The 25,308-nt window shown below is 42.4% G+C and overlaps 1 protein-coding gene across 6 annotated transcripts in view; it reads right to left on the bottom strand.

Moving 5' to 3' along the window:
- Positions 1 to 25,308, bottom strand: part of MACROD2 (mono-ADP ribosylhydrolase 2) — an 887,639-nt gene that overhangs the window by 725,244 nt on the left and 137,087 nt on the right. The gene's annotated exons all lie outside the window — the stretch shown is intronic.

The following is a 25,308-nucleotide window of genomic DNA, read 5'->3' on the forward strand; positions in this document are numbered from 1 at the left end:
TCTTCATGTTCTACCAAAACTCTCTATGACACACTCCCGAGTTTAAGAACAGACAAGCTGTCTTGGATCTTGTCTTGTCTGGGTACCAGAATACGCACCTGAAAACTGATTTCCGATAACCAGTAAAATTTATGTATCATCAACTTCCTCCATAACATTTGGGACTTAATAAACAAATACAGTAAAATAATGAATCACTTTGGAAATGATCCTAGCTCAGTGCAAGGGACTCTTACAACAGATGAAATATTGTCTTTTGCAATACAGTCTGGCCTGATCCTATTGCATGTCCTTTCCTGTTGGCATAAAGGGCTGCTGTGTCACGCTGCACATTTCAGCCCGTTTTCACCACCACAGTTTGCAGCTGAGTCTCAGATGCGGATGACTGTGCCAAGAAGGCAAAATTGAGTTCAGCATTACACTCATTTAATTATAAGCCTGTCGAGTCGTTACTCAGAGTAGGTTCAATGTCCAGTTAAGTGAAAAGAAGTCTTCCAGCTGAAGTGGAAACCCTATGGAAACCTGTATCAGCCTGATCAATGACATTACACACCTCCAAAATTTGGACAGATGCAATCAGCAAGATATTTTATTCCTCCTTAAGTTCCACTATTAAAAATAACTCTGAAAAATTAACTGTTTCCGAAATTTATTCTTCTAAAGATTCATCACAATAGACACCTCGTCCACGTGCAAGCACCAGCTTCATACAAAGGAAAGACAGCAACAGTGCCATAGCAATAGTTATAATGTCTTATAGTTAGAATCATAGAATGGTTTGGGTTGGAAAGCACCTTAAGATCATCCAGTTCCAACCCCCCTGCCATGGGCAGGGACACCTCACACTAAACCATGCCACCCAAGGCTCTGTCCAACCTGGCCTTGAACACCACCAGGGATGGAGCATTCACATCTTCCTTGGGCAACCCATTCCAGTGCCTCACCACCCTCACAGTAAAGAACTTCTTCCTTATATCCAACCTGAACTTTCCCTGTTTAAGTCTGCACCAATTACCCCTTGTCCTATCACTACAGTCCCTTATGAGGAGTCCGGTTATAATAGCTAGCAATAGTTATAATGTAATAATGTATGATGTAAAAAGCAGTAGTTATAATGTAACCTAACTTGGGAAATCAGGACAGAAAAAGTACTTGTGAATCTTAATAGTGATGACCAAGTGTTGGGAGAACACTGCAAATGTTCCATATCATCTCAGAAATACATCATTTTGCTTAGAATCTGATACGACTTTAACAACTCAAATCCTAACACCAAATCAGATGCTTCTGTGACATTCTGTAAGGTGCACCTTACAAAGTCTGAAATCAAAACCATTAAAATCAAATCACAATCATTTACCTGACTGCTTTGCAAAGGCCAGATTTCACTTGGAATTCTATTTTCTGTTATGCCAAATATTCCACATCTAAACCCTTTCCTATTCTGAAGTGGAAAAAAGCCAAAAGACAGTCACAAGCTTCTGCAATTCATTTGGGGAAAAAAAACTTCCAACTTTTTTAGTTTCAGTGTAACATTTTGTTCTAGATATACAGATATATTTTTAATACAAGCTTATGTTAGCAAAAATCCGGACCAGGATCCAGATCCAAACATTTCATGTGAAAAGAGACTTTCTTCCCCTAGAAGAAAAAATTCCCCATCAGCTCCAATTTTCTTTTTTTTAATTCCGTCAGATCTCCAAATTTTTGAACACACAACATTTTCCTGAAGGAAAAGCAGCCCTTCAGTCTTTTAAATTGCAAACAGGCTCCCACACCACTGCAAAACCTGTTGATGTTACTGCTGGAGAAAAAAGAATCACTTTTCCTGTCTAATGTAGCCTTATTTGTTGGATTTCTATGCAAAACATTCTGGAATTCAGTAAAATTATTGCCACGCAGATGCCAACATTGAAACAAATACAGCCTTGAAATTACACCTTGTATTATAGCTACGATGTACGCATTGTAAAGATACTGGTCCCAATCGGATCAGCTGTTACACCGGTATTAACCCACTGCAGCATTTTCTTTCCATCCGAAATTCAATGCATGAGCTCTGGCAATTTGCAAAGTGTTTCTTTAAAACTTTGCTCTAAATCACATCCGAGACTACAGATCCGAGCCTCACTAACATGGTTATTATTTCACAAAGCATTTCCATAAAATTATGAGACCAACAACCATTTCATGGCTTTGCTAAAAATAAGAAGTAAAAATTTATGCAGCTGCAGAATGAAACCCAAGACCATTAAACCCCACTGCATTCTATAATGCTTTTTTTGAGAGATTAACAAGATCTACACGATTTAAAGCTACTTAAACACAACTATCTGTGCATAAATAGTCACCATCGCAGCTGGACGCAGTTGACAACCATTTCTGTCACAGAAGAGGTATGATACAATCTGACAGTGCTTGTCATTAAAAGGATGTGACATACCACTAGGTTTAAAATGATCCTGAAAAGGAAAAAAAAACAACTAAAATTGTTGGGGCTTTCATTTACAAAGTCAGGAAGAGTCCTGGGTTTATCACGTATTCTCAAAGCCAACCATCACAGGGTATTTTGTTCCACAACACTGTCTAGAACCACCTCTTCCCTACAGAAGAGAGACCTCCACGCTGCCCATGTCAACTGTCAAGGCACATGAACTCCTCACTGCTGGATTTCGAAGCAGACACTTGTTTTCATGTCACAAAGGCACCAGCAGTGCACAGAGACTCCTGAGGATTTGCTCGCTCCATGCACATCCCAGGGGATCCCATCGGGTGCCAAGCAGCCAGAGCCACAGGAGCAAGGAGCTTGGGGAAGGGCTTTTTGAGATACCTCTGCCTGTGCATGCTACCTTCCACAGGCCTTCACCTTCCTTTTGCATGGCTGCAGCCCTCAGAACACCTCCTCACCCCCCAGGGCACACAGTTGCATCCAAGGAAAAGAAATGCTGGTGAGACACTGACTTTAAATCTGGGTAAAACCTAAGAGGTGAATGCAGCCTGAGCCCGGCCTCTGAGCCCATGCCAGCAATGATGCCTCCAAGCATCAAGGCTTCATGCTTCCCTGCCTCAATACCACATTGGACGGAGCTTTGAGCAACCTGCTCTAGTGGAAGGTGTCCCTGCCCGTGGCAGGGGGTTGGGACTGGATAAGCTTTAAGGTCCTTTCCAACCCAGACCGTTCTGATTGTAAGCAACTCAAAACCTTCCCGCTCCCTGAATCCTCCTGTTCTCTATCACTCCTCCTTGTTTTAATTTATCATGAAAAACCAAGCAGCTGTCTAGGCCGTTCACCCATCACCCACAGGAACACAAAACACAACCTGGACCTTTTAGAGACAGTCCAGAGAAGGGCCACAAAAATGATCAGAGGGATGGAATGCCTCTCCCATGGGGAAAGGCTGAGAGAGTTAGGGCTGTTCAGCCTGCAGAACAGAAGGCTCCAGGGAGACCTTATGGTGGGTTTCAGTTCTTAAAAGGGACCTATAAGAAAGGTAGTGAGACATTTTAGCAGGGCCTGCTTCAACAGGACAAGGGGTGATGGTTTTAAACTAAAAGAGAGGAGATTCAGGCTGGATTTGAGGAAAAAATTCTTTACAATGAGGGTGGTGAAACACTGGAACAGATTCCTACAGAGATGGTGGACGCATCGTCACTGGAGGGATTCGGGGTCAGGCTGGATGCTGGACAACCTGATCTAGCTGAAGATGTCCCTGCTCATTGCAGAAGGGTCAGACTAGATGACCTCAGAAGGCCCCTTCCAACCCAAACTATTCTATGATTCTAAACAGGGATTATACACAGTTTCTGTTCACAGTTATTTTTTCCCTCACAGCATCCAGGGTTTTCAGAATTGCTGAAGTTGCTTTTTGTAGCCGAGTTTATCTCTGATCAACCCTTCTCCTCTGTTACAGGGAATTTGTCCAACAGCATTGTCAGAGTATCACCGCAGGGTAAATCTGAGCTGTCGCACTCACTCCTAGCTTCAGATCTCAGTGAGACACAACCAACGGGACACTTGCTCACAGCACACATTGGAAATTTTACATTAATTTATGCTGGGCAACCAGTTTTTAAGAGACTTCTAATATTCTGAAAATCCACTGTGCGCCACGATCCTTCACACAGTGCGAAAGTTCCTTTGTGTATCTGCAACAGCCCTGGTTGTGTTTGTACGGTAGTTGTGCCTGAATTTTAAATGCATTAAAAGCCTTACTATGAAGTAGTAGGTACTTTTTTTCCCTCTTCTTGGAAAGCACACTCTAGCTCATCTGCAGCAGCAAAGACACCCATCTGAATTCCTCTCTCCCCAACCTCCTCAATACGGCTTTACAAGTTCCCACCTCGCATTTCTTCAGCTCTGTGAGAAGGTGACAGTCTCTGCAGTAACGATGTGCAAGCTAAAACACTGGATTTTCTATAACCTTCAATGAGTTCCTACAACCTGTAAATGACACAGATTTCTCAGACAAGTAAATACCATTACAAAACTGTCAATTAAAGTACTCCTTACAATAATTTTGATTGCAACCTACCCTAAAACCATGGCCATCACTTCCAACATCAAGATTATAGCATGCAAAAGGCTTAGGGTACCCTAGTTTCTGAGTGGTACTCACCACTCTTTCAGACTGACACAGACACAGAAAAAAATGGGGATAAGGGGGAAAAAGAAGCCTGGTATGGAGTTAACCTACTTGCTAGCAGTCCTTTCAACTCAACTCTCTTGGGGCAACCCTGCCAAGGCCACTGCTTGCAGGTCAGTGCTGGTCCTGCCAGCCCAGAGTGCAGGGACTTTCCATTAGAAGATCCATACAAAATATGATGAACCTTCAGCAGCTCCTTCCTTCTCTCCCCTCCGCTCCCATCAGGGCCATACCCATCCCTGCTTTACAGAGGTGACAATCAGCCATCTCTTTTGGTTCAACGTTTTCCAGCACAACTTCCCCCTACTGAGCAAAGTTTTCCAATTCTGAAGGAGCTCCCCTTTCCCATCTTCCTCTTCTCCCTCCAAGAAAAGGGAAAAAAACTTGATACTTGGTAGACTCTGCAGCTCCAGGCAGCCTTTTGAAAGATCTAATTTTACAGAAGTATGTTGTTTCCAACCAGCCCATTCTCACTGTTCATTAGTACACAACTAGCTTTTTATTGCAAAATGATACTTAGCAAGAAATAGTTCTTTGGCAGATTTCATTCTTCCACTATTTTTCGCCCAGCTCCAATGTATACACACAATAAATAAGCTATAATTTTGGTTCTAAAACAGCTGTCATCTCGTATGAAAACTCGCTGCTCACAAACAATGTTTATTGCGCATTCAATCCCATAAAGATATAATACCCATAATTTTGCTATTGTTATTAAGGCAATCATAACAGATACCATATGGACTTTAAAGTGGCTCTGAGTACAATTTTTTAATAAATGCAACATCACCAACACATTTTGCAAGAAAAATCCATGCCACAAACTGCACACTCCTGGTACCGTCTCACAGCTTACTCTGGTTGGGGTTTTTAACGCTGTATGTACTGAGAATAACAATGCAACTCCCAGCTTCTATTGATATCTCACTTCCAAAGGCTCTCTAGACTCGCTGCACATCATGTTTTTAATGTAACAGTGACTGCGTGCCAAAATTCAATCCTCCTGCAAATATGCCAACTTGTAGCTACTTTCAAAATGAGCTACTCACCGGGAATTAGTGGCAGGGTAAATCAATGGCACATTCAGCTAGATGTTCTAGCTCTACAAAATGAATTATACACTGTATACAGTCCTTTTGTACACGCCTGTCTTTTTTGCATCTTTATCAACAAAAGCTGAAAAGCCTAGAAATGAAGTTTCTGTCAATGAAGGCTGTCAGTTATCCAGCCAAGGATTAGCAGAACAGGAAGTAATCTTTTCCACCTGCATATTAAATATTGGGTTCATTTATTAGAGTAAATTCCGTGTTGCCTACTAACAGCTGAGAGCTGGGGTGTCGCTGGTAAAAAGCCCAGAAACTTGAACTGTAAAAACTAAAGGGTGGCATGTAATTGGGAGGGAGCAAAATGGAACTTTTGAAGGCTTAAACACAGAGCTGCTACTTGCTTGCTGCAGCTGGTATGGACATGAGATAGATCCACAGATGGATCACATACTGCTTCTGCCTGGGGACAGTTAGACTGGGAAAGTGGGGTGCCAGAAGAAGGAGGTGAAGATGCTGGCTGGAGAACAGATCCTGGAATTCAGGCTCATCACGGAGGCAAACATGAGGGGACACCCAGGGACCCTGGCCCATGATGCTTGTAATAACACAGATCAGCCTGATTTTCAGTCCCACCACCCATGCCCAGCATCCTCCCCACTGGGAAGGGAAGCAAAGACCTAGTGAGGGTGACGCTGGGAGGGTGCAATATGAGTTCTGAGATCATCAAACAGGGTGAAGTCTCTCATCTCGTTGGTTCTTAAATAAACCACAGCATCCAGACCTACTGCGGACTGTGTAGCCCTCCTCCCCTCCCCTTTTTTTTTAATCCTTTAGTGCTTCTCATTCATGACACGGAGTTTGTTTCCTTTTCTCTAAATAAGAGATGCTGCCAAGTTGCACACTTACAAATGCACAGTGCTCTTACTGCAAGTCTGACAAGAAGCCTGAGAGCTGTCCGCTCTTACAGTCAATACCCCTGACCGAACTCCAGGTAGATTTTAGAAGCAATTGAAGCTCATGGAGCTGTGACTGTGCTGGAGGAGAGGACAGCCTTCTCCAGAGTTAAACATTAATTTGCAGAAGTTTCAGTGGCCTGATTGTGTCCCATTTATAAAACCTTCCTATTCACTCTCCTTTCATTCCCTTCAGACACTCAATCAATTTTCCATTCACATCTCAGAAGTACGACAGCCTTACCAGTTGTGTGCATCTGTACCACGTGCTAATCATCTCCTCCTACAGAACCAGATTCCTTTATCTACTACAGCCTCAGAGGTGCATGTCTAATTTCACCTGACTTCACCATTCAGAGATAGTATATCGTATATACTTTAGTATGGATTATACACAGTGCCTTAGGTGCTTACACTACGGGCATTTTAGAAGTGTAAACTTGATTGATTGGTCACAAGACTGCTTTGGATAGCTATAAAATGGATTTGGCCCCCAGCCACGGTTTGCTCAGCACAGATATACTGTAGGGCAGAGATAATTCAGCATTTCAAGAATTCATAATGAATATGCTAAGAAGTATTACAAACCCGTATTTGTACGGTTGATATTATACATGCATTTCTAAACATTTCTCAATGGCAAAGCATGCTGCAACATATAAGAGAATTCTGGTTGGATATTTATCAGCAAAGATGCCTTATGAAAATGTGTTTTCAATAACTGGTGTGAAGTCAGCCCACTCTCTGCTGATTAGATACAGTGGCAGTTCAGAAACGGCCCTATTCAGCATAGTAGGAAGCAATCACTCGCTGTATGGAGCCCTGAATTGAGAGCTTCATGCTTTATGCTGAATGACTAAGCGCAAAAAGATCAAGAAGTCTGCATTAATTGCCATCTCCATCTTGAATGGCGAAAAGAAACCCCAAATCTAACTCAACATCTTCACCTGGGTTCTCTTTACATAGCTTTTTCAAGTGCCGTTTCGAAAAGTCCACTTTGTAGGTTTAACTCACTATTTTAATGCTGTTTTATCAAAGCACAAAAGCACCAATATCCCAAGAAGCTATGGGTTTTATATAAACTAGAAAAGCTTAGTATCAAGGTCGCTTATTGTTTACAGAATAGTCTCTTCATACCATTCATACTTCCCTTTCAGGTTACCGACCTGACTTTTCTGTCTTAGCAGTTCTAGAGAAACCAGTCTTAGTAAATATAGAGGATCCCTCATGTAAGCTGATGCACCTCTTCTTGGAATGTGGCCTATATTAGTCTTAAGAGAACAACTGGGCAATCTTCAATGCAGTTAAGTCATCAGCATAACCATTTCACATGGGAGATTAAAGCAGGACAAAACACATCCGTTATTCTATTTCTGCACTACCTTCAAATAATATTCAAACCAATATATTTCAGTTTTAAACAGCATCATATTTGAACCTCAACTGGCAACTAAGCCCCACACAGCTGAGTGCTCTCTATCCCCTGCAGCAGGACAGGGGAGAGAATCGGAAGTGTAAAAGTGATAAAACTTGTGGGTTGAGATAAAGACAATTCAATGGGACAGAAAACAGTAACGTTAATCATCATCATCATCATGGAAACAAGTGATGCACAACACAATTGCTCAACACTCACTAACCAATGCTCAGCCAGCTCTCAAGCAGTTTTCCTCACGATCTATAAACTGAGCATAACGCCATGGGGTCTGGAATATCCCTTTGGGAGGTTGGGGTCAGCTGTCCCAGCTCTGTTCCCTCCCAACTTCTTCTGCTCCCCCCAGTCTCCTCACTGGCAGGACACGAGAAGCTGAAAAGTCCTTGACTTAGCATAAACACTACTTAACAACAACTAAAAACATTGGTGTGTTATCAACATGATTCTCATCTAATCCCAGCCACAGCACAGTACCAGCTAGTAGGAAGAAAATTAACTCCATGACAGCCAAAAGCAGGACAAAGTGCAATTCCCTTGCTTTAATGCACTTGCATACTGACAGCTGTAATATGTAGCAACATTTCAGCTATCTCCATTTCAAACATTTCAATTTTATATGTTTAAATGCCTCGCAGTTGTGTTAATACGGTTTTTAAACAAAAGAAAACAGGCCGATTCTGATTTATTTACAAATTCTCTTACAGAAGGGGGTATATTACTGAATTATTGTGTAAAGTATGTATGGTCCGGGTTCTTAAAAACATTGAGAAGGAATTCCTTTTTAATCCTTATGCTTTGAATAATCCTTTGTATATCAACTCACACTTACGGCTTTATTGCAAGTATAAAGCAAAATCAGACAACTCAGGCAATACCAATAAGATATGTATGACATTTATAAGGGAAAATTATATTAAATAATTTAACTTACGCATATTTTTAGAACACTCTTTGAGTTTTAACTCCACAGCCACAATAAACTGAAGACTGAAGTGGTATCAATGAGCACCATTCTTCTTTCTCTGGTGTTTAATGAAACTATGTATTTTACTGCAAGAACCATGCTGTATCTAAGCACACAGCTGAACTGCACCAGGAACGCAATGAGAACAGGGGATTGTTTTCCCCCAACCTTCTCAAGTCTAAAGAAGAAACACCCATTTTGACAGTAGAAGCAGCAGAAGAGGTGGGTGGCCTACCTCAATTACCCAGCGCACAAACGAGTTCAGAAACACCAACCTTTAAACAGGACAATGCTTCCTTTTAACAAACATGCCATAAGCAGATAGCAAATATTTTATTATAAGCATGTAAGAATAAAACAAGAATGCTGGGGAGGGACTCTTCATTAGGGACTGTAGTGACAGGACAAGGGGTAATGGGTTAGAACTTAAACAGGGGAAGTTTAGATTGGATATAAGGAAGAAGTTCTTTACTGTAAGGGTGGTGAGGCACTGGAATGGGTTGCCCAAGCAAGCTGTGAATGCTCCATCCCTGGCAGTGTTCAAGGCCAGGTTGGACAGAGACTTGGGTGACATGGTTTAGTGTGAGGTGTTCCTGCTCATAGCAGGGGGGTTGGAACTGGATGATCTTAAGGTCCTTTCCAACCCTAACTATTCTAAGGTTCTATGATTCTAAATGTGGTAGCATGAAGAGCATTTTTCTCAGAGGAGGGTTACCTTTTTGGAGAGAGTCTTCTCTTTAGAGAAGCAACGGGTCCAACCACAAACAGCATGGAACTCTCTCGTGGGCCTCTGAACTTTTGACATAATAATTTGACAAGCCTCAGCCAAGGAAAAAGCAGTATTTGTCCAAGCCAGATACACGCACCTCTTCCTAACTTGTGAGTCAAGTCAGACTGGAACTATGCAAATATGTCACATTTTTTCCCCATAATAAAACATGAATTAATTTCCAAGGGGTGCCTCCAAAAAGTTCTGCTGGACATCACCCAAGAAACACTCCTAAGGAAAAGCCACCTTTTTCCTCTTCATGACAGTCCTGACATTCACTTACGAGTATCCTTGCAGACTGAATCACTAAAGCACCAAAGCATATGTTCACCTTTAAGAACACATATAGTCACGACTGACGTCAATGAAACAAGGTCCATGCTTAATAGTTTGCTGGATCAGATCCTAGTCCACATTTGGTTACCCATAAGCAGCACTTAATCTGTCGCTGATCATCTGTGTGCTACTGTGGCCTCAGAAGATGGCGTGGGAAAACAAGGAAAAAAGATAGGGAGCCAAGATGGACCATTATGACCATTCACTGACTCATCAAAAGGGCAGATTACCAACCACAGGCAACACTTAAACAAAAATAGGGCTTGGGGAACAATAAAATCATTTTGTCAAGATCATGCTGTTAACCAGCACCTAAATATAAACTAACATGATCCAGCTACCACGGGTCAGGCTACCGTTAAGAGTCAAATGTCATCCCTTGGGCTGAGGAGCTTTTACCACCGTCTTCTTTTGAACTTCCTTAAGTTGATTTTTAAGGTAATTCATCAAATCATTATGGTCAAGAAGCGTGTTTTCTCCCCTCAACACAGAACGTCCTTTAGTGCCATTCAACAATTAAATGGGCATTCCTTATACAGTCATTAGTGTCAGCATATGGGACAAGGAAATGCTCCCAGAAAACTGTAGGATTCTGTATCTCAAGGGAAAGCCAATGAGAGATGGGCCATCCCAGCTGGATGCCATTTACAAAATGAAACATGGCACTTGACAAAGGAAAGAATATCTTCTGAGTAGAATGCTTGCTAAGTAGGCCTCACCTCTCAAGGCGTCAAAGGCAATCACTTTTTCGTCCTGTCATTCAGAGTACTGACAACCTATGTGTTACCATACTAAGAGGGATACTACTGAAATGTAAAAAAGTTAACCCAACTCTGGAATCTTTGGGCTTGCCACCTACAGAAGAACCCACCAAGGGGAGTACAAGAACATTAAATTTCTTGTTTGTGAAACTAACATTAAGAAAACATTTTTAAAAGCCTCAAATCAGACATAACCCCCCACTGAATTCCCCAAGTAAGTAGTTCACTAGACCAGGTAGCTCCAAGCCCCGTCCAACCTGGCCTTGAACACTGGTAGGGATGGGGCAGCCACCGCTTCTCTGGGCACCCTGTGCCATCACCTCGCCATCCTCACAGTAAATCTGTGCTACAGCACAGACCAAATGGTTCAACCACCCACTGCTGGGGCACTCTCACAGAATCGTAACATCAACCAGGCTGGCAAGAGACCTTTAAGATCATCAAGTCCAACTGTTACCTCAGCACTGCCAAGGCCACCCCTAACCCATGGCACTGTGGGCCTCATCTACATGTTTTTTTAACACTTCTAGGGATGGTGATTCCACCGCTGCCCTGGGCAGCCTGTTCCAATGACTGAGCACTCTCTCGGTGAAGAAAATTTTCCTAAAATCCAATCTAACCTTCCCTTGGCACAGCTTGCGACCATTTCCTCTTGTCCTCCCACTTGTTACCTGGGAGAAGAGATTGACCCCACCTCACTACAACCTTCCGTCAGGCAGATGCAGAGAGCAATAATGTCTGAGCCTTCTCTTTTCCAGAATAACTCCCCTCCCCAAGATCCCTCAGCCATTCCCCATCACACTTGTGCTCCAGGCCCTGCACCAGCTCCATTGCTCTTTTCTGGACAGGCTCCACCACCTCAGTGTCTCTCTCGTCCAGAACTGAACACAGCTCATCTGCAACTCTGAAGTGTTGACAATAGCTGCAGCATCCAGGGAAGATCTGAACAAAAGCTTTTTCCTGTTCACTCCTAATAGCCTAAGTAGACACACTTCCCACTACGGCGTATGGCTGCAGGCAAAGACTGAAACTGAAGATGGTGCAGCTCCACACATTTCTTATCAGGACCGTACCCACCTGGAGTGCTGGGGATAAAACAACAGGGTTTGAGAGTAAAGACCCACACTGTTCTGCCTGAAGGGTTTTTAGGGGGAAAGAGGGAAACCATAGCAAAGCTACTCTCTTGCTTCCACTGGACACCTCTTTTCTTGAGGCTCCCAGCATGTTTCCTAAAGGCCTCAGAAAGTTCTTCCTCCTTTCCAGAACAAATCTTCAGTAGATCTTTAAACGCAGGCTCTGATCGACCTAGTGCAGTTAATGAAGTTAAATCCCATAGCGTGGAGGGAAGCAGCTGCCCTGGAGCAGAGAAACAGCACCAAAGTCTCTCTTCACTTGACTCACAGTTCCCCTTAGCTCCTGTGTATGTTTTGGCCCCACACCACCCCCTCTGCTCCAAGTACAAAGATTCTGTAAGCCCAGGCTGGCTGCTCTAGTTCAGGCTGCGGTTACAATTCAGATTTCTCTTTGAAACTTGGGCTGAAACCTGTCATTTTTGCAGGGAACACAGCAGCAAATGCATCAAAGTGTTCATGGTCTCCCGATAACTTTCCCGCTGTTTGCCCTAAAGGAAATTCCTGCTCCAAAACTGTCACGAATAGCTTAGGCAAGGGGGAGAGCTGAAGACTGCAGAAGCATCTTAGTAGAAAGAAACACATGATATGTCCCAAGATGCCCTCATGGGAGCACAGAAATAGTGCACAAACAATAACAGGGGTGTAGCTCTTGCTCCCTGTCCCATGGGTGCTCAGCCTCGGGCTCCTCCAGGGATATACACCTGTACTCCAAGCAGCCCCTGCAAAGCAGATCACTGCCTGCCTTGGGTGCAGTACAGCCAAGCAGCAGCACCATGATGGCTACTGAGCTTAAATCAGGAGCCAGTTTAAGATTTCGGTCTGTCTTTATTAGTGAAGCTGATGGACTGAGAAGGGCTTGCACAAAGCCACTGTCTCCAAGCCATGGCCCTGGTGGGATGGAGGTAATTGTATCGACAAACTGTGGTTCAGGTAAGCGCTGCTCACTGCTGCTGTGTTCCCCTCCTGGATTATCAGAGTCATTCACCCCTTCTGATAAGCATTTCAATGACAGTAACCAAATAGTGCAGCCATTGTGACGGGCAAAGGAAACACATCCCCAGAAAGCCATCACTGTATCACAAGAGATGAAAGATTTTGTATGGAAGGTTGCTAGCTTATAACAAAACACATGTGTATTTACAAAAGTATTTTCCAAAGCAAGGAAACCGAACACCAAAAACACAAGAAAAGAAAAAAGATGGGGGGAAGGAACAGAGGGCATCAGGCACTGAGCTGCAGGGACATCACACAAGGATGTTTCTGCAGTTAAAGGTTTTAAAAACAACTGGTGGGACAAACAGTAACCCAGCTAATCCTTGGTACTGGCACGCTGCCTGTGTAGAGAGAGCAGCAGCTGGTGAATCTGACGTAAGTCTCTGCATCCAAAGCAGGAACTTACTGTAATGAAACCACAGCCCACATTGGGAAAAAGACTGTAAACTCGACAAAAAAAAAAAAAAAAAAATGGATCTCAATACTTTATGTGCTGCTTTAAATTATTTCCATCTAAATAACCACAGAGTATCACTATTAGGCTGATTCCATTAAAAAAGCACCCCCCAAAAATCAAAACCATCAGTTGGACTGAGCCTCGTATCCACCAAAACACAGGGTGAGGATGAAGGAATTACACAACTGGCATCTTCTTGGCTTTGAAAAGTACAAATCTGAGACCTTAAGTGGCATAAAAACACCATTCCAGAAGCCCGAGGCGCTAGGCAGAACTACTTGGACTGGAAAAAATAGCGCATTAGTGAACCACCTAATTCAGGATCCAGTTACTCTTCCACCCCCATTAGAGCACTGCAAGAATGTCAGTCCCTTTATCTTGGGCACCGTGAGAAAAGCACCTTCAGATACAAACATCCACACCTCTCCTTCCCCCTCCCTCCCTCTCCAAGGAGGAGGAGGAGGGCTAAGCCCACCTGAAGCTCTGAGCATCAATAGGTACTAACCCTCTGCATTTACCTGACCAACTGGTTTCCAGGACTATTTTCTTTCATTCTTTCTTTCAGTGAATATAAGGGGGGGGAGGCTTTGAGGCACATGGTACCTTTCAATCTTTCTCTTAGTTGTTAGATATTGATTAGCAAGGGAAGAAATGTCCACCTGCACAATGGGAGCAGCGGTCACACGACGCCCCTGAATCTCATTTCAGGGATTTCAATTGCTGCACCTGGCAAGGGTAAGGGAAGGTGCGGATTTCACACACAAAATCCTTTAGGGATGATTTTTGGGTGAAGGGATGGGCTGTGAGGCACACAAAGGGGTGAAGAGGGTTGTATTTCATATGGGGAAGAGAGAAGAGGAAGACATCAGGCCATTAAATCATTTAATTTGCTCCATAAGCAACTGCGTGCATAAACATCAAGAATCCTGGTTGTATTCTCTCTCATTGACTTTCAGTGTCAAATATGCTCAGTTTAGAAAGAAAATGTTTTCTTTTGTCTTTAAACAGCCAGCTTTGTAAAAATAGCTCTGGAGCTGCAAGTCAAGCTGGGTTCTTTTTTGTTCATGCATCACCATAGAAATTGGTTATGGAAAACTTAATAGGAATTGCCACTGGAGTCAGCAGATACAGGCTTTCAATAATCTTTGGCCGCGCCTGTGAGTAAGAAAGGGGACGTTTTCCAGAGCAGAATTCCTCTTGAAACAATGCGATTGTGCCTCTGGGGCTGTGAATGAAGCAAGGGAGCAGAGAGGGGCTGTGCAAGATCGGGGGGTTGGGGACACAGGACTAAAATGACTCACTATTTTTGCCCCTGACTAGCAGATCTTTCATGCAACGTCCGTCTGCTGCCCCCCCTCGCCGCGGCCTCCCCCCGCCGTGCTGAGCTGGGTCACAGTGGGAAGCCGTGATTTGCTGCCTCCCTGCCAGTAGCTCCCTGCCTTCTCCCGGTGTACGGGCTGTGAACGTGGCTCCGAAAACACGAGAAGCGCTCTGAAAATTCCAGCTCTTCTGATCAGCCACTCCTGCTTCTTAACCCTTCGCCGATCCCCTCCTGTATCACAGGCTGCTGCACAGCGCAGGCAGCCCAAGCTCGATCTGCAAGCGAGGAGCTCTGCGGAAAGAAAACCGGCGGAGCTCGAGTCAAACTCCAGACTGCCTTCACACCGAGCCCAGTTCTGCTGAACGTTGGAAATCGTCACAGATTCCTCTGTGCAGGCAGAAGAACCAAGCTCAACACTGAAACGGAATCTGTTCCACCTTCTCAAGATTAAGATCTTTCATTTCCAGCATTTAATTCGCAGCTTTTAATGCATCAGAAATAACACTTATCTGAATTAGCTTCTCCATTGCTTTTAAAGTCTGTATCGCACAGATCCAGGCTTCCCCAATGTAATTTGCTTTGGGATCACCATTGTCCAAAAGTACAGCAGTGGCAGAAGCAGCTCCACGCTGTGTGCTGGGCTAACAGGAGTTTCAGATCCAGTCTAGCCCCTTCCTCTCCCACGTAATGTACTAATGTGCTCAGGTGTAAGGAAAATCCATGCAGCTAGGAAAGGAGACCCTCTTCTCCCTTTCCCTGGAGAAAAGGCAGTTGGATGTCTCCATTTAATTTCCAAAGCGCTTTACATGCCACTAGCATTATGCATCTCACATTTTGACTCCAGCAGCTATTATACTGCTGTTAAACAGCATTATAAATAATATGTTGAAAACAAACTTAGAAGTATAAATTATATTCACTGACTCAAAAACAATTGCTTGGGAAGTCCCACACTATGGGGCCACTTGCCTCTAAATTACAGACCACTGACCGTATTAACTTTGTCTCCCACAAGTGTCATCCCAGGGAAAATGGTGAGATACCAAGTTTGGGTTATAGTTAATAACGTTGCTTAGCACGGATGAAATTATTTCATATTATATTCATTACAGTAATCTTGCATAAAACAATTTCTTGGCTTCATATTTGCAGAATTTCAGCATTCTTCACACAGGCTTGCTTTAATTATCTGTAATGATTAACTCTACCATTTAAATGGTAATTTGAAACATTTCTGGCACTATGAGAACAGAGGAAGCTTTATGGTGATGCGATACAAATAGAACAAGACACAAATAGGTCAATGAAACACAGTAAATGTAATGTATCCACTAAAAGTTTTCATTATATTATTCAAATATTTAAGTCTTCATAGATTGATACGAAAGATGGGTTGAAACAACATTCTGTGTTGTCCCTTGCATGAGGATTAGAAACCGAGCTATCTGCCTGGTCCTTAACAGGAGCTGGAAGATGCTCGTGGCTGGACATAGCAGGACACTTCAAAGTACTACACAGTCTGGAATTCTGTGACTAAGGGAGAAGTAGCTTGCTTAATACTGCTGGTGGTAATGGATAGGCTCCTGCTGCTGCTGTATTTTAATTGAGAGATTTTTCTTCCAAGCTGTCTGCTGGGCATGGGTTCCTGGAAGACAGCAGAAGTGATTCGGGATTTCATTTCTGCAGCGGGCTTTGAAGGCACTCATTCCCAAACTAGAAATCTGAGGACAAGGCATGCTTTTGAATGAAAATCTTTGGGTGAGGAAAAAAGGAATATGTTTGGGGGTTTGGAGGTGTTTAAGAGATTCTCTCACTTTTAAAGATGTTTTACCTTATCCTGAAAAACTAGAGCAGGTCTTCAAGAACCCATGGAAACAGTATGTTTAACACCAAAAACCAGTGTACTTTTATACAAGCACAGCAGAGAGATGAAGGCTTTTTGGCAGACACACTCTGTTCCTTCTCCTTCGCAGGGCTTTCACAGAGCCGCACGCTGGTCTGCAGGCTTCCCACGGCAGCGGGAATTTCCTAGGACGTCAGCTCGGCTGTGTGCTGGGCACAGAAGAGCAAAGAGCCTCCACGCACCGTCACATCCTTCAGTCTCATCCTTCCTCTGACACGTCTCCCCATCACCGCTGAGTCAGTCGGAGTCAAGCTGGGTGTCCGGCAGCACAAATTGTCTGCGCTACGCTGGCTACCGCGCTGCTCATGCCAGCTGATGAGGAAGGGAATGGCTTTAGCGCTGGGAGATCATTTGCCAAGCTGTTTTGCTACTCCTGAAGCTAATCTGTAATTTTACAGCATGTTATTTGGTGTTTATAAAAAGGCTTCTATTAAATCAGAGGAGTCTAAACTCTAGCCTGGGCAAAGCTCGTCTGCACATTCAGGAGAGGAATATCTCAGCCAAAAGCACGCTGGGCCAAGCTTTTTAAAGTAGTTTATGAAATCAGCCCCAAAATGTATACAGAAAGACGTTTATAACATTTCAAACAGGATTGTGTTTCATCCCAATTTCACAGTTTTCCTCTTCCTACAGCATAATGACCTATGTTTCCAACCTTGCCGATGGGTTTCTTTTTGTTTCGTGTAGTCCAAACACAGGTTCCTTCATAATAGGCCACTTTGGATCTGTACTGCGAGTCTTTCCAAAAGATCTGACATCCGTTCATTAAAATAGGTTATGTCCCTGGTAGACTAAACGTTAACTTGAGAAGTCTAAACAGATGCTGTAGGAGAAATAAATGTTTCGAGGCACATGGTGAAATAGCAGCACTGCTGTAACCAATTGATCCTGTGACATTACAGCGAGAAGATGCTGCAGCAAAGAAAAACGTCAACTTAATTTCAGCCCCAAACAAGTTATAACAGCAGCAACATTGGCTCAGGGCATTTTTAAGGAATTAATAACCAGCCAGGGTTAGTAGCCTGAGGCAAAGTCAAGGATTAAGCACTATGAGGATAAACACATACAGCAGCTTCAAATAATGTAGTTGACTTCAGTTTAATCATTTTGTTTCGCTTTCAAAAAAACTTATGATCTCCAGACAGAAAATATAATTCATATCTGAAAAAGGATATCCACATACACACACCCCCCGGGCGAGAGTTGAAGAGATAAATGGGCACACTGTTAAAAATGAACATTTTCCTCTTACCAACAGGAGGAAGAAGCTTCCATTAGTTACAATTAAAACATTAAACCAGAAATTAGGCAAATACTGCTAAAAACCCAACCAAATAATATTAATGACTGTACAGAAGAGAAAAGGTAGCTTAGGTGACCCCAAAACTCACCATTTTCCCCCAGGGAGAGTCGTGGACCACCCCTCTGCCACGGCCTTCCCCACCCACCACTGGTTACAAAAGTGAGCTAATACACCAAGCTGCATATAGAATCATAATATGCTCCCCCTTTTTTTGCACAACCAGTAAATAAAACCCAACTTTTGGTATTCCCACTGTTTAAAAGCACTAAATACTTCTTTTCTCTAACATAAATCAGCCCAATAAACTTCTCTGCAAATGGGTAGTCAGAACAAGAGTCTGATCTGCAAATGGGTAAATTAACAGCATCTTTAAGACACTGTCATAAGCTGCAATTTTACAGGACAAACTCCAGTGGAGAAACTAAACAACAAAAGCAACACTTCCATTTTCAATAAATATATTTCCTCCCATCATTCAGAGTCAGGAAGGAAGAGCCACAAGATAATATGCTTCAGCATCCTTGTAGCTGAGAAGGTCCAGCTGCTGTGCTATGCAGAAGGTTTCACGTGTATTTACTGTGGCAGACCAAGAGGAGAGAGAAGGCTGTTCTACCTGGATGACTTTTTAACACTTAGGTCTAAATACAGCAGATGGCATTTGCTCCCCTGTGGTAGGTACTGTTTTTTTCCCCTTTGTTGTTTCGGGTTTTTGAAGCAGTGAAAGGTCACTCCCTTACATCACTGCAAATACTGACAGGACATGGCAAAATTCAGATGCTGCTTAAAATGACTTCAGGACTCGTCTTCCAATATTAAATACAGTATAGAAAATTTACAGTGAGTAACTACAAAGATCCCGAGTTGAATCTTTCAGTCAACACCTTTCATTTGTTATCTACAGAAAAATCCGTGGAGTTAGTTAAATATTAACATACAATGGAAAAGCTGTTCATCTTTTTCATCTCTAATTTATATTGATATGGTGATAGAAATGCATTTATTATTCACAATTTACTTTAAAAAATATATAAAAGGATAGGGATTTCCAGACAGTTTTTGAATACTTGAAATGTAATCTGACCTCAGCGAAGTCAGAGGATGCTTTGACATGGACTGAATTAAGACCTCACAATAAGCTTTTATTTGATCATTCTTCATTCAGAAACACAACAGTTGTACCCTCAGAGATTTGTATGACTGCACTTGATTCTCGCCAAAGCACTTCTCATGTGACCAGCACTTCTCAACTCACCCCACATAGAAAAGCATCATCTACCTCCCTGAGCATGAGCTTTACAAGAGACTCAAGAGCTTTAGTCCAAGTTCTTACAACATTTTCCTGGAGCTCCGTGGGGACAACGTCCCTGTAGACTGAGGCTGTATTCACACATGAATATCACACAGGGATGTTGGAAAGGTTAACGCAGCGAGAGCACAACACCTCCTCTTTGGTGGCGGAAAAAATGCAGGAGGAAGAGGAAAGTAAAACAACAACTTGCAAGTTATTGAAGACAGAATGGAAAACTCCAAAAACACGAAAGCAACATAAAACTTTAGGAGGCCTTATATTCTAATATGGAAAAAAAATCAGAGTATTTTAGCAAAAGTTACTTTTGCAATTGCTGGTGATGAACTATGAATGAATGCAATTCCGAGCAGTGAGACCTGTTTTCATTGCCTCTCATAGATGGTATACTGCTGAATATTGAGCTATATTCTTGCAGTGCTTTTCTGTCTATAAATTCTACACTTAACGTAGGGTTATCCATTTGGTGAATTGCAAAAGCATATAATAAAGTACATTTTATCATGTATATGTGACAGCCTCCCTTGCTATTAAAGTACCTTCCAAACACTATCATGCTCTTGAAGAGCTCTAAAATAAACATCAAATCCCAACCACAAGTCAGAATCTCTTTCCTCCCGAACCATCAAGCGTTGCCGCAACTCTACCCCCATCTCAAAGCAGATGCATTCAGACTGAGTCCAGAGTTTGCAGGGAATGATCTCATAAATTGTCAGTGTCAGGTGCATCTTCTTTCTACCTCTGAGGAACAACTGGTCATGTCATCTTTTTACTCCTTAGACAAAACATTTTCCATGCCATCAGTCCATAAAGTCGACAGTGTTATAAACCGAAACCTAACGTCCCAACTAACCTGTAATAGATTCAGGCTTCTACATTAAGTTTTATTTCTGCCTTTACTCCTAACTCAAAAATGCTAGTTGGTCTCCGTGTTTCAAATGAGTATGGTTTTGACAGCTAGTGCCAGCACTTGGGAAGGTTAGCCGCCTCAAAAAATAAAGCAGGAACCACCAAACAAAAACCCCCCATCTTCTCTGTGCAGCTCATTTAGGGTCTTCCCAGACACTCAAGTGCTGGCCTCAAGTGGAAACAGCTTGGCTAAAACCAGCCTTATTAATCTCCAGACCAAATACAATACAATTACTTATTTTTATGCCTTGTCGACATTTGCATAGACTTTGTGTCTGTCAGCTACCTTCACACACTGCTATCATTTGTCCTTCCTCTGAATATTTCTCCTCAGAACTCAGAAAATACTGGTTTCCAGTTAGACAACGTAACTGTCACATCAAAATACAGTCAATCACGTAAATTGTAACACATCGCTCACCCCTAAATCTCTTTCCAAAGCATATCTGTCACTGAGTTTGTGACATTAAGCAGACAGAACTGCTGTCTGCTAAAAGCAGCATCCATAATTAAGCAAGCAGAATATATGAAGTGTGGTACAATAACAGGAAGGTGGGATTTCAGTCAACTAAGGCACGGTTTCCGTGAGTTAATGTAACTAGCTCACATTTAACTGTCAAAGTTTCCTCTAGACAATGGAAAGGAATAAATGACTTAAGAGAGCAAGGACTCTAAGTTATCTTCAGTTCCTAATTTTATCAAGCTGTATCACTTTCTGTGATTTATTTCTCTCCATTAACCGTACAGAAAGCTGAGAGATGTGTAGCTCACATTTAGGTGTTCAAAGGTTAGACATATAAAAGAAGGTAAGATGGATCTCTCCTTGAACTAAAATGTTTCATCCAAAAGCACGAGTTTGGATTAGAGGTATCCTCTGTAGCAAACTCAAGAACAGTGAAAACTCAGTTTCATGAAAACACACAGTGTCTGCTGCTAGAAAAACCCCGTGTCTTGCTATAAACACATACACAGAGATTGTCTAGGCTTAAATAACAAGTGTGGAGAAGTAGCATGATCTGATCCGACAACTGATGACTGTCATAGGTAGTGCAGGCAGCAAAATCATCTGCACTGATTGATGCTCTTACCACTCGAACCCCAATATTCTTGCAGTTATGTGTCAAGGACCTGATGCAGGATTCCTGAGTCCTGATGGTCATGCCTTCAGGAATAAAAATGGCATTACATTCTGGTCAACTTAGCTGGAGTCCAACCAATTTTCTCCCCATAAGAAAGAAGCCAGAAGAGCAGATGCTAACATGGAATGTCAAACTGTTTACCTCATTGATATGACAAGAAACCTCACACACCGCATAGAGTATAACTGGACCAGTAAGAAAGGCTCTAGTGTCTGTTTATCCATCCTCTGCATGATGTCCTGGCACCTGCCACCTTAGATTTCCATTAACTGGAAATTCCAGTGGCAAAACTTTCCATCATTTGAGCATTTAAGGAGTAGAAAAGGTTGCCCAGAAAGGCTGCAAAATCTCCATCCTTGGAGATATCAGAAGCTGTGTTGGACACAGACCTGAGCAACCTGATCTAACTGGACCTGCGTTGGGAGACAGGGTTGGACTGGAAGGCTCCAGAAGTCCCTTTCAACCATACGTATCCCATGCCTGTTCTTTCAGAAACCAGCACCATGTACTGTAAAACTATAATCTGTAGTCATGTACAAGCAACCTCAGTAATACATCACCGTGGTTCTGACAATTTACACCCAGAGAGAAGAAACTCACTTTAGTCTCAGATAAACATGTTAGAAAGATTTGCAAAGCTACCGCTCTCGTGGCCAAGCTACCATTTTGAAGGTGTGAACATCTTTTATTATTTGCTTTCTGGACCTGAATTTAGCACCTCTCTTCCTGCCCACCATCACACCACCCCCAGGGGAAGAACAAGAAAAAAAGTCACCCATACACACGGATCAACCACAAACAAAACCATTTAGAGGAACACTGAAAATTCATCTTTCATCATCTGTGCCACCTAGCAACACACAGCACCAGATCCAACACATTTGCAAATGTGACACAGAGGAGTGCATAAGCACCAGAACAGGAGGAGAGATGAAATCTCCTTTCTCATTTAAAGATTCCACAGGCACCAGAGTTTTCCACTAGTTTTGAAAGATTGTCATGCTTACAACAAAAAACATACATCATTTTTAAATTACACAGTCAACTTTTGAGTAAATACGAGATTGTCGTTTGGGTTTTTTTTTAATGTGATGCTAATTTCACCTTCTATAAATCAGAAGCAGGCCAGGTATCTCAGACATACTGAAAATCATGCTGAACTTCAAAATTAAACGCAGGGTGCCTCTGCTTTGCCTCATCTGTTGTGTGCAGCAGTCTTTTCTCTTTAAATTATTACAAATAAAGGGACAGACTTTAAGGCTTTAAGCTCACTTCCCCTCTTGATAACATTCAAATCTCATCTGGGATAGCGAGTAATGCATTACCCACAAAATTACATCATTATATGCACACTTTATGGCTAGCATGCTGCTCATTTAATAAAAGCTCTCAGTTAGGTACCTGAATTCCTTGCTTACTCGCACGTTCCTGAGTCAGGGAAACTGATGTTCACAGACTGCAAGCAACAGGCCACAAAATGACAGCACATCTGGGGACGCACTCAAGCCCTCCTGGCTTCAGTGTTCCAGCACTGGAGTGAATTTATTGCTCTTTTAACATGTATTTAATATTTAAGTAGTGTTATCTATACAAACCATGCACTTGACATTCAGTTCAACAAATGGCATGATGTATGTCATTTTCATTCCTTGGAAAAACTGCAAGATTCATCTACTACAATACTTGGAGCGTCAGTCTAAAAGAAATAAAGTATTAAGTATCTCTAATTTCAGTCAACAGTCTGGAAACTATCGCAGCTTCTCACTTTTTAGGCACTCCTATTCATAATTCACTGGATGCAACAAAAGCAGTACTTTATTTATTAGCTGCAGAGCAGGTTCTGTGATTTGTGTGTACAAAAAACTTAGTTCAAGCTACATGTCTGGGAAACTTTCAAAGACATCCCAGCCCCTCCCGTGGTGTTGGTGTTTTCCTAGCAAAAGTCAGTTTATGTGATGGTCAATGTGCATTTAAAAATGTATTTGGACAGATACATACATATTAATTCTGACAATTTCATCTTGATTTCCAGGCAGCCATTTCCCAGTTGACATATCTGTTATATATACCTCTACCTATCTTACGTTACCCACTCTGGACAAAGGGAACTTCATTATTCATCTTTTTCAGATTTTAAACGGTATCATCTTTCCTGCAGAGTCTGGATTTTATTTTTATAATTAGACTCTTAAAACAGGAACCTACTTTATATCTTTGCATGGGGAGGGGACCCCAGGAATGCAGTGGAAAGTTTGCCACCCAAAAGAAGAGGCAACACAGAGACCAGAACTTAAATGAGCACAGGAGACAGAGCCAAAAAACCCAATTTTGAAAAGAAAATCAGAGTTGAAGATCAAAAGCTGATGAAGAAACAAACATCAAGACTGACAGCTGTCAAGAACTGAGTCACTATTCAATCAGCTGAGCAGCTCATCACAGCCAGAAGCAGGCTCCTCGGAACACTTCACCAGCCTCCCTCGAATACAACCTAAAGCAGCTCAGATCTCGCTGTTACAAGCAACCCCATCTTTGCAGTGGGTCTTCTTAGAATTCTGCACTGCAAAGCATCAATCAGTAGTGACTGGCGATCCGGTAGAAGCTGGAAATGCATGCAAACAAGGCAAATTACATGGCTTCATTTCACCAACTGTCACCCATAGCAATTTCTGTTGTGAACTAGTACTTAAATGATATACATAGCACCTTGTCATCCAAATCAGAAGGAATATTTGGTTTTGTTTAAATAGGAGGAAAAGTCAGCCAAATGTGTAAAAGTGCATTCTCAGCTCTGTTTGCAATTGATTCTCAGCTCAGATTGCAATTACAAAGATAAAGCTGGAAACTGGAGCAGCACGTGAGCTTTCACAGAATCAAAGGATCACAGAATGGTTTAGGTAGGAAGGGACCTTACAGATCATTCAGTTCCCATGCCCTGCCATGGGCAGGGACATCTTCCACTAGACCAGGTTGCTCCAACCCTGGCTTTGAACACTGCCAGGGACGGGGCAGGCACAGCTTCTCTGGGCACCCTGCACCAGTGCCTCAGCACCCTCACAGTGAAGAATTTCTTCCTAATGCCTCATCTAAGTCTCCTCTCTGGGGTCAAGCTGCCCAGTCTTCAAGGACTTCAAGGACCTCACAGAAGGCCACTCTGAACACAGCTTTAGAAGAGATGAAAAAGGTTACTCTGTTTCTAAAAGCTTCTTAAATGCAGTACTAACTTTATCAAGAATGCCATAGGAGATAAGCATAGATTAGTCAATTTAAAAAATCAGTTCATTTTTATTAATACCAAAGAAATGTCGCCTATTAATTTGCAGTTCTTCAGGACAGACAATTTCACTTCAAATCAGAAAGGTGTGAGAACCACAGAACTCCTGTTCAGGCTTTGCTTCTATGTCTAGAGCCTCATGATCTCGGCTGCTGCACACTGCTAAATCACAGAATCATAGAATAGTTAGGGTTGGAAAGGACTTTAAGATCATCCAGTTCCAGCCCCCCTGCCATGGGCAGGGACACCTCACACTAAACCATGTCACCCAAAATATCCCTACACACCAAAAGAAGGGTATCTAAAAATCAGAAACATACCTTTCACTTCAGCTTTTCTGCTGCCACACAACCCACTTCAGCAGCATTTACTTTAGCATAGGGGAAACAAATATGTATCTGTCCTTTATGTTGCTTAGAGAGCTGATTCTTAGATTTCAATTATCAACAGATCTGTGCTGGTTAAAGAACTTAGAGAGGATTTTAATAGAGTGAAACAATAATGCAAGACACAACCCAGAAATCCTAGTACCCTGCATTAGCTCATTTCAAAGTAAACAGAAATTAAACGATTTCTCTATAATGTCTTACAAACTGCAAAACAACAAAGGGTAACTACAATACTGAATAAATGTTTTTATAGGATCCAATTAAGATACTGCATTGT

The sequence above is a fragment of the Pezoporus flaviventris genome, unplaced genomic scaffold, assembly GCF_033815535.1.
Source record: "Pezoporus flaviventris isolate CSIRO_AGI_PZ_B2104156 unplaced genomic scaffold, CSIRO_AGI_Pfla_v1 ptg000031l, whole genome shotgun sequence".
NCBI lineage: Eukaryota > Metazoa > Chordata > Aves > Psittaciformes > Psittacidae > Pezoporus > Pezoporus flaviventris.